Source organism: Numida meleagris, chromosome 5 (assembly GCF_002078875.1).
Source record: "Numida meleagris isolate 19003 breed g44 Domestic line chromosome 5, NumMel1.0, whole genome shotgun sequence".
Taxonomy (NCBI): domain Eukaryota; kingdom Metazoa; phylum Chordata; class Aves; order Galliformes; family Numididae; genus Numida; species Numida meleagris.
Genome location: NC_034413.1, coordinates 63,311,519 through 63,322,086, shown reverse-complemented (window position 1 = coordinate 63,322,086; position 10,568 = coordinate 63,311,519). Strand labels below are relative to the sequence as shown.

Sequence of the window (10,568 nt, the reverse complement as noted above, 5' to 3'; positions counted from 1 at the left end):
GACTGAACAATCCCTGCTCCCTCAGCCACTCCTCATAAGGCCTGTGCTCCAGACCCCTCCCCAGCTTTGCTTGCTCTGGACATGCTCCAGGGCCTCAATGTCTTTCTTGCAGCGAGGGGCACTGCAAGAACTGCTAGAGGAACAAAGTACTCAAGGTGCAGCCTCACCAGTGCTGAGTACAGAGGGACAATTACTTCCCAGCTCCTGCTAGCAACGCTATTTCTGGTACAAGCCAGGATGCCATTGGCCTTCTTGGCCACCTGAGCACACTGCTGGCTCATGTTCGGCCGAGCATAGACCAATATCCCCAGGTCCGTTTCCTCTACACAATCTTCCAGCCACTCTATCTCTGCTACAAACAGGAATGCTCTTTGTTTCTGAAAAATTTGCTGGCTTGCATCAAAGTCATAAATACTGTAATGTTGCTTGTGTCAAATCTCTTTATTGCATAGCCATGTGGGGAAGAGATTACTTTTTTTCCCTTAGCTACCACAATAAGCTTTTGATACAGAGTTGTGAAAAGAGTTAAGTGGAAGGGTGCCAATAAGAGAATGGAAGTCAAGAGGAAAGTCAAGTTCCTGTCTAGATACACACTCACTTTGTTAATATCATACAGCTTAAGAGCTGCATTCACCCTTCAAAAATATCTAAGCATACAATAATAGCCCATCTTCCCAATTTCTTTTTTAAACTACAATGCTGAAAGATATAATTATCTGGGTTTTTTTTCTTCTTGGTCAGAATTAAAAAGCAGAAAAACATAAGCCTTGCAAAATCTTGCATAATTTTTTCCAAGCACTCATCTTTATTTTGATGGACATCTGAAGATATCTAACCATGCGTGGTTTTCTGAGCTCCTCTGTGGTCGGTTGCAGTCAGCTATGAGCATTGCGTCACAGGAATATTGTTTAATGTTACTATGCATAACTGAAACTATAAGTTCACTCATGGGGATTAACAGACCATATGATTTGTGTGAGTTATTGAATCTTCCTTTTAAGCTCTGGATAAGTGTTCATGATACATATTCACTTCTAATTAATGAAAGCTTTTCTGTGAGGAAAGAGCAAACAGACTGACTATCTTAGCTGGTCACACTGGCAAATACCTGCTGCACATGTTGTTCCAGAGGCAGCTGCCCTTTCTGCTTTCAATTCATACAGAAGCTGAAGAGGACAGAGCCCAGGATTTCTTACAGTGCCCACGTGGAGGCTGCTTTACTTTGTTATGAGGGATAATTTAAAACTTAGGACAAATGGGCCAAAAAAAAAAAAAAATTGCTGCACAGGTTTCAAGCTTGCTCGAATGAGAATCACAAAGGCATTTGAACAATGAGTTCCTCAGCAAACAATTAAATTAGAACTCAATGGCTATGGACTCCTAAAAAAACACTAGCATTTAACGTTAAAATACACTGGTGGAAATTCCATGCCTTCTACATAGTCAAAATAATAGTAAGAAGATCTTGCTCCTCCTCTGGATTGTCAGTGGCAGGAGAAGAAAAAGTAAAAGCCGAGCAAACTGCAGTTACTAAACTATAGATTACCAGTTGAGGTTTTCTGTAGGTCTGGTGTGTGTACGTGGCTGCTGTAACAGGAGAAAAGTGTAATGCTAGCAAATCTGCTACTATATAATCCCCTTCACAATCTTGTGCTGGCTTTGTCTGTGCTCAGTATGCGCATAACCCTGTGGCAAACCTAATTCACTCAGGTACACGAATATTTGCAGAATAGGGCTCATAGAAAACCCCATACTTAGCAGCTTGCATCCTCATCATTATTTTAAGTGGAAATTACTGTCTCAGATTTGGTCGTTATTACTAAGAAATCAATACTGGCTAGTATTTATATGACATCTAGATTTTCTTTATCACATTTTCAATCACACAAGTTTGGAACCAGCTATCAGAGGACTGCTAGGATTGTTTTCCCCATGTTTTTTAGATACCTACCAAATTAATTGCAGAATTTATATAGATGTGTTTTCTGAGGAACGCTTTATAAAGAAGGCTGGTTTTCTGTTTAAGGATCAAGAAAGAACACAGGATGGAATAAAACTGCATCTGCTAGAAGCTCTCACAGGACTCTTATTTCTATATTAAAAAAAAAAAAGTCAAAATAGTAAAGTTCATTGTAGTCCCTTTAAAACCACATAAAAATAACCTGCTTCTATCTCTAACATATACAAGCAAACCTGAAATTAATGTAAATTATATTTAAATCTTACAGATTTGCTATAAATACACAGCAAATAGGAATATGAACGCTGTCTCACCAGCTCATGTATTGAGTTGAAATTCTGTTATCTGGATGAATCATCATCCTCCAAAGCTGTTCCTATGCAGCATGGTCTTGAAAATGCTAGAAAACAGAGAGCAATAATGAAGTTGGTCTGCATTACAAAAGGGAGCGTGGACAGGAAATTTGAGGGTGCAGGGAGGATTAAGCTCTGTTCAGAACACTCAAGTTAACAGAAAAGAAAAACTTAATTATGATAAGATTGTATCAGAGAAGATTAATTTCAATGTCAGCAGCCAAAAGCGTGAGTTTTGAAGGTGGTGTTTGGTAAAGCGATAAGGACTGGGAGACATGTTCTGTAACTTGTTAAGTTGCTCATCTCTGCCACAAGTCTTTTTCTCTCTCAGCAATTCTCAGGGCACCAGGGAAAAGTGAGAAAAGATACAAAGAAAATGTAACGTATTTCTACACTCAGACCATAAGCAGGTTACTATTTCTTATCATTTGCATTTCGTATTCCCCAGGCTTCCCAGCCCACAAAAAAAAAAAAAAAAAAAAAAAAAAAAAACCAGGAAGAATGATGATATTTTGCATTTACTGACAATTCTATCACTTAGCTCCAAATCCTCAGCTACATATTTGCTCACTTTAAGAACAATGAAACAAATGGTGACACAAGTTATCTTCTGAGGATACATGGTACCACTCTTGGTTCAGAAGTCATTGAAAAGAATTAGTGAATGAAACATGGATGTTTGTTGCTTTCATTGCACTTAGACATGACAGCTATTGCAATACTGTATCTGTACAGAAAACTAAACTGGGTGGTCCTGTAGTTTCAGTAGAAGAAAAAAAGTATTTTTGATTTTCTGTCTTTTGTGGTGTGCTTTTTATTCTTACTCTTTGTAGCAGAAATGCTAAGTCAGGGCCTGCGCCAGTGATGAGCACCTGATGGGAAGGCAGGGCCAACCCTGGGGAGCTCAGTGCAAGCAATGCACCTGAGTGATTGGAAGGGGTGGAGCCAGGATCCATCCCTTCCCAGACCTCATTTAAGGGTTGGCAGTGGAGGTAAGGGCATTTCTTGCTGGAGATCTCTATCTACCTGATGTCTTTTGAAGGGAAGTAGCTCTTTTCTTTCATTTTTCTGTTCATGGCTGTTGCTTTGGGCTTGTTGTCATTTGCTGTAGCCAAAGGCTTTGCCATCCTGCTATTCTTGTGGTTCTTTTCGTTCCATTGTAGCATTTCACTCTTCAATGTAACATTGTTTTCTTTTCTGTTATTTGGAATACGTGAATGTCTGCAAGTCTGCACGCTTCTAAAATTCATTCTTATCTTTCTCACAGCATACCCTGTTCCCGAGACACTGTAATGCATTGCTACAGCCATAACAGTCTTAGAGAAGCCCTAACCCTTTGTATTCACAGGATAAGACAGCAGTGGGGGTAACTATTGAGGAAAAAATCTTTTGAGACTTTATTCAAACCTCTGTTACAGAACTAGGTTATCTCAGCCAAGGCAGAATAAAAAGTGGGAGACTTCAATACAGTTGATGTGTGGAGTGGAAAGTGACCATCCATGTATGGCACATGCTCCACACGCAATAAACAGGAGTGGAGGGGTGGGACACAGCTTCTGGGAAGAACTTTGAAATCATCTGGGCTGCTTTAATGGTGAACCACGCATAGTCCACAAGGCACAGGGGGAATAACATCCTAAAAAGTGACAAAGGTAACTTCACTTTGTGCGGGAATAGGAAACAAAGAAACAAAGTGTTGCTTGATGATTCTTTAGCTGGCATTTAAAAAGCAGCATTAATTACAATTATAATTAACAAAACCAGACACAAATTAGAAAGGAATGACACAAAGAGCATGGGAAGGCTGCTGTGAAGCAGCCACGTGCTGATGTTGTTCACCACTGTCTGATTGTTTCAGGTGCTGCTCGTTTATTGCTCATCTGGGGAGCAGAGTGAGAGATAATGTAAGTAGGAGAGCCTCCTATTTCCAAGGAAATGTGAATCACTGGCCTTCCCTCATCCTTTTTTGACTGCGAACAGCACTGGGGAGCCCTCGGCAGCAGCGAGTAGCTCTGTGACTGGAAAGGAGCCTGTGGTTTGTGAGTAACTTCCACCGCAAAGTGCTTTCAAACTGTGGAAACGGGACGGAAGCGCTTGTTTGGGGTTATAAAGGACTTCGGTGCCTCCCACGGACTTGCGGTACCAAAGCCGCCCTCAACCCTGCGGGCGCGGCCGGGCCGTGAGGGACCGAGGGCGTTCCGGAGCAGCGCGCAGCCCACTCTTCTCAGCGGCCGCCATGCTGGGGCCGCGCCGCGGGGCAGCCCTGAGGCGGGAGCGGCGGTCCCGCCTCCCCGTGCCTGCCACGAGCCGCGCGGCTGCAGCGTCATGATGGCCCTCACCGGGCCACGCTCTTTGGATGCGGGGAGAGCTGCAGCCCCAAGCAGGAGCGCTGCCCGCTCGGCCAGCAGCCTTCCTCCACCGTCGTCTCCTGGAAGGTCTACAAGGCGGCCGAGTTCTGCACCGAGGAGCACGGGAGGAACGCGGTGGTGCCGCTGCCCAGGTGAGGCGGAGGGGTGGGGACGTGCACTGCAAGTCTTGGGACCCATTTAAAAATTATCCTGTAGTTTGAATTTGCTGATGTTTTTTTTTTTCTTTCCTCCTTATAATTTTACAGGGTTGGGGTAAACAAAGACATAAACCGGCTGCTGGGTCATGTATGGAATAAATGTGTGCAAATGTTTCTGACCCTATGCAGGATCTCTGTAGGATCTATCGGTGATTTTAGTGAGCAGATGGTACGCTTGGGCTCGTTTACCTTGAGCAGTGGGAACATCCTGCTCACTGCATAGTCCCGAAGCAACAAATTATTTCAAAACTAGCAGCTGTCTTAAAAACCACATCCTCCTTCATCTTATCCTTAAACGTGGCTGATATTCCTGCAAAGCCTGGGGGTGTGGGAGCTCCTGTTTGTTTCAGGCATACAAAAGCAGTGTCCCCGAGGAAGGGCTGGGTGAAGCCCCTCGTACTGCTTTGAGCTGTACTTGACAGAAGAGCCCCTGTCTATGGGAGCTGAAGGCCCATTTTTGAGGGGTTTGCCAGTATGGCTATTACTGCAATATCAGCAGATGCTCAAGCTGGGAATTTTTCACCTTATATCTGCAGCGGTTGACACTAAGTTCTTCTGTAACAGTGCTTATTGAATCTGCAGCTAGTATATGCTAGCAACCTGCCCCATTGTCCCATCAGCCTGCATGTGTCCATATATGATCCCTGTGGATAAAGGGAGCTGATAAAAGGATGCATTTCTTCTCAGTTTCCTTTCTAAGAGACTGAGAGACTTTATCCCAGACGGGGGGGATAGCAGGATCCATTGTGCACCCTGGAACGGTAGCAGTTCCCCAAGGAATGATGGAGAAGAATCTTCAGATACATCACTACTGTTCCTTTGGCAAAACAAATTCTTTTTTTTTTTTTTTTTAAGCACAGATACACAAAGATAACATTGCCAGGGTAAGTGCAATCCTAGTGAGGTGACTGGGATTTGCCTCTCCTCATCTGGGAGGAGTTTGGCTGTCAGCTTCAGCACTGTCCCTCTCTCTGATGGAACAAATTCCACTCCACTTCCCTTGTTTTGTGCAACAGCTCACTTTAATTTTCTGCTGCTTCTTCCTCTGCTCTCTCTCCTGTTTCTGCCTTCTTTCACCCCACCATCCCCTGAGCCTGCAAGACTATTCTTTGTCACTCTATCAGTTCTCGCCTTCGGGTGCCCAGCAGTGGCTGTTCTGAGGAGCACTGGGGGGCTCCCAGCAGCCAGTGCCAAGGGCTGGCAGCACTTCTCAGCCTGAAGGTGTCAGCAACAGCAGCGATCCGTGCCACACGCAGGAGGTGGCTGTCAGGTACTGCTGGGCTGGAGCTGTGTGCCAGGGCTGCCATTGATGGCCTGAGGCATGCCAGCAGTGTGGCTGCTTAATTCTAGCAAGTAATTTTTATTTTTTTTTTAAGGTCATAGCTCTCATTTGCCAGTAGAAATGCCTGGAGAAACCAAGTGGAATGGTTCTGATGATAGCAGGATGTTTCCAAACACAGCTTTTCAGCTGACAGAGCCAGGCTGCCACCGCATGGGTGCATGGACACGTGGAGAAAGGGCAGCTCTCTGAGCTGAGAGTTGGCATACACAGAACATCTTTCTATACTCCTACAAACAACTCTTGAGTCTTTTTTGGTTAAGATTTGACTTAGGGAAAAACAATTATGACATAGACATGAAATAGTTCTTAGTTTTAATCTAGTACATAAAGTGATGTGGTATAATATAGTCTCTTTCTCCTTTGAAAATATTTTTTTTTACTATCCCTTGAAACAAACAACAAAAAAACTGCAGAGTTGTGAGCCTCAGTGTGATGCTTTATAATTATTTACTTGTTATAAAACTCCTTGAGAAGTGAACTATACAGTCATTATGATGTGAATGAACCTCATGTAAGAAAAGCTGCTACCAACAGCTGCACTCTGTCATACCTTCTTGACAGTAGGTAATAATTCCCTCTGTAAGTAGTTCAATTGAAGTAACTGAGACTGCTTGAGAGACAGCAGAAACTGCTGGATAATGCCCTTTTGATGAATCAAGTCATTTCTTGGCCAGCAAGAACAAGGCTGGCAGAATCTAAATGTCAGGATTGCTTACATGTAGCAATTACAGAGTCAGGATTACATTTCAGTGTATGGAATTAGCAATCAAGCTCTGTTGATGTGTTGTTGTCTTTCTCAACATAGTTTGTACACTGTGTAATTAGGGCCTGGACAAAGCCTATTAGTTTTGTGGGAGTCCTTCCTACTCCTTTGGCAACTGGGCAAGGTCCCAGAGCTGCTGGGGATGCAGTGCCATGCTGTGCCTTGCCCTGTGCAGCCTCTCCAGCCCATGGAACTTGTTAGGACAGTATGGGAGTGAGAAAGATTTTCCTTCTCTGAGGGAGTTAAGGGCTGAAGGTTAAATGTAGTACCAAACTGCCCTGTGCTAGTGACAAAGTCCCGTGCATGGCTCTTCCCAAGAGGCACGCTGATGGAGCTATTCCTCAGGGCTAACACATAATCTTTCAGGGTTGCTTGTCACAAACTTGCCCTCATGTCGTACATTCGTCCCTTGTTGCAGAGAGTGATGAAAGATGCGCGGAGCTAGTCCTCCACAGACAAATGATGTGATCGTTGCTGCATGAGGGGTGTCCCACTTTAATTGTCAGGAGAGATGTGATTTTCATTTTCCTCCATTATTTGCCTGCTCCCATAATCTGCTGCTCATGCATTCTGCAGCCATGTCCCGTGTCTGAGGGTGAAGACAGGGCTATCAGTCTTGAAGAGTGATGGCCTAGCCCTTGCCAATGCTTCCCTTGCTGAGTTGCTCTGCTCATATTAAACAGAAACCTTCCATGTATTCTGAAGCTTGCATAAAGAGCCATGGATGTAAAATACGTAGCTAATTTAACAGGCAAGGAGTACTGTCAGCAGTAGGAGTAGCTGATGTTTTCCCCTCTCATATACCTTCTGTGGAAGCCAGAGTATGAGCAGGAGGCTGATTGAAATGGTGTTTTTGTGGGAGCACTGAGCCAGTGGGAGTGAAATGCAACACACCTGGCATCACATGACTCCTTATTCACCATAGTTTGTCAGTCACAGTCAGCAGCTTTTCCACTATAATGAGAAGCCTGGGACACTTTCTTTCCTTTAAAATGGAAAGAACGGAGTTGGGGCCTTTTGTGGTAGGTACACAGATGTTGAGCTGTCATTTAAAAATAATACTTCCCTCAAACTGCCTTGCTAAGAATCCACGTTTTCTTTTGTTTTGAGGTGAAGGAGGCTTCGCATGAACCACAGATGGTGTTTACAGCTCCTCGTGCAGCTACTGCTTTCCAGCCAGATGCAGAAACATAGAAGGAAGAGAAAGAGGGAGAAAAAGCTGCTTTGATGGTTGGCATTTTAATTGGAGTTTTTGTACTGTGTGGGATCCATTTCTTCATCACAGAATTAATAAGTTCCCCTCTGTTCCTGCAAAATCACACCCATTTGGAAAAGCATCTTTCTTTGGCTTGGCTACTCCAACTCTTCCTTTAATCCTGTCATTTATACGGTATTTAACAAATACTACAACCATGCCTTCAAGAATCTTTTCCTGAAGCGGAGGTAAAAGGGGACAGAGAGGAAAATAATTCCTTTATTGCACAATACAGAGATTTCTGAAGGGAAATGTGCCAGTGATACATGCAGATTCCAAGCACAAGAGCTATTTAAGGGGATTTAGCAACAAAGAAGATTGAAGATGTTTGCATATAAACCTATACTTGGTAATACACATATGCTACTCCAGAGTTTGGCAAAGAAAGATGCAGTGAGTATCTCCCTTCTTTGAACTGATGTGTCTGCAAGCAAAGCATTGTATCCATCTAATGCCATGACTGTCAAATCTAACCAGTCATCTCATCCAGCCAACCACAGGTGCCATCCTGCAGCTTGCTCATCATCAGTAACAGCACCGATGGGAACTGCTGACTGACCAACACTGAAATGTTTGCGATGCGGGCAGGATGTTGGCTTCATTCCGGCGACTTTTTTGGAAAGGAGAGAATAGACAGAATGAACGTGCTGCGTTCAGTCCATTGCTGAATTTCTCTGAAATTAAGAGGGATGACTAAACAGCCCCAAATCACACCTAGGTGTGGCTGAGGGGCTGTGTTCTCTTGCACACAGCAGCTCAGGAGGAAGGGTTGGTGAAGGTCAGTTACGTCCCCCAGGTTAAATGAAACTTTAAAGCCAAGCGTAAAAGCTGTTCTGAGCCACAAAGGTTATACTTGCACCCGCTTGCAAAGGAGGAGGATGTAGCCAGGAATTTTTCACCTGTGTTGTGTTCTCTCACCCTGCAGAGCTCATGCTCTCTCTGAAACAGGCACGAGAGTTCAAGACAGATGCCTGCTACCTCCAGCAGTGATTGTATATGTTATTATTTTATGTTGCCTTAAGCCTAAGCATGCACGTGCTGTCACGAGCACAAAACATGCTGTTATTTACTAGCAGCAACACAGCTGTTCTGTTAGCTGCAGGTGAAAGACTGCATTGCCCCTTCTAGGCTCCTTGCATCATAAATGTATTCATCACTTCAACTGTATAAATTCCACTGTTTGTCATTTTGAGTCAACTTCTTCCTGTGAGATAGATCTGAGGGCAGCAATAGCTGAGTGAATCCAAAAATATATATATATATAAAATGGCTTGATATCTGGAACTTTAGAAAGTACCATAAAGCCGGAAGGCTAGTATGCAGTTCTACTTGGACTGAGACTGTTGCAAGTGCTATAATGCATCAGAGCTGTCTTCAGCTAGCCTGTGGAGATCCCCACCCTGTGGAAAAAAGGAATTTAGCTTCCTTAAGATGTGAATTTTAGGTTCTATAGTTCCACTGAGTTTTCAGTATAACTAGTTTTGTGCTCTGTCCCCCCAAGCAACTGTGACAGCAGTTTGTTAGTGATTTGTTAGTGCTATGCTTCCACTGAAAGAAACCTGACTTCGTAGCCAGAGGAGATGAGAAACAAGGGGAGCTTTCATTTCACTACAGTGCAGTTTTAGAAAGCTCTTCCCACTGTCATCTTCCCTTACTGGCTCTGTGCATGTTTGTATTTAGAAGAGCAGTAGCGCATATTCAGGATTTGAAACCCCAACTTTTAATTATATAGAATTTGATCTCAACCTAGGGGAAAGAAATAAAGCATCCAGGCTCACAGCCTAACCTGCTGTATGCTGCTTCCTGCTGAAAGCCAGACCAGGCACTGCCATTCTCTGACCTCCTGCACAGCAAGCACAGGTTCCACCCACTGATTTAGCTATCAAGCCCAATATTTGGTGTAGGAGGAGCATATCTCTCAGAAAGTCATCAACCTTGATTTAAAAGGTTGGAACAGTGGATAATTTTCTACCTCCCTTAGTACTTTATTTCCAGGATTAACTACTCCCATTATCAAAACCTGCGACTTCATTTTACTTGAAAGAAAATGAAAGAGTAAAATAAAGCATGCAGACATTCCTCTTTGTGCCAGTTCAAATCTTACGTTACTGCTGAGCTGTTGTCCTTGGCTTCAAGACAGAACAAAGAACATACAGAATGTACAACTCTGTGTATTAAGATGAGTGATAAAGTATCTTGAATAAGAAATAATAAATCATTTTTAAGAAGTTATTCTAAAGAAAAATCATTTAGCAGTGCTTAGACATAGTCATTTATTTCCCCAAATATGAGTTGCCAGTTTAGAATAAACCACTTATTTCTGCCTAAA

At 43.4% G+C, this 10,568-nt stretch overlaps 1 long non-coding RNA gene across 1 annotated transcript; it reads left to right on the top strand.

Annotated features, from left to right (window-relative positions):
- On the top strand, positions 3,306–10,568 carry LOC110399704. The gene is made up of 3 exons (XR_002439367.1): positions 3,306–3,679; positions 4,172–4,813; positions 8,095–10,568. It is a non-coding gene; the product is annotated as an uncharacterized LOC110399704 (long non-coding RNA).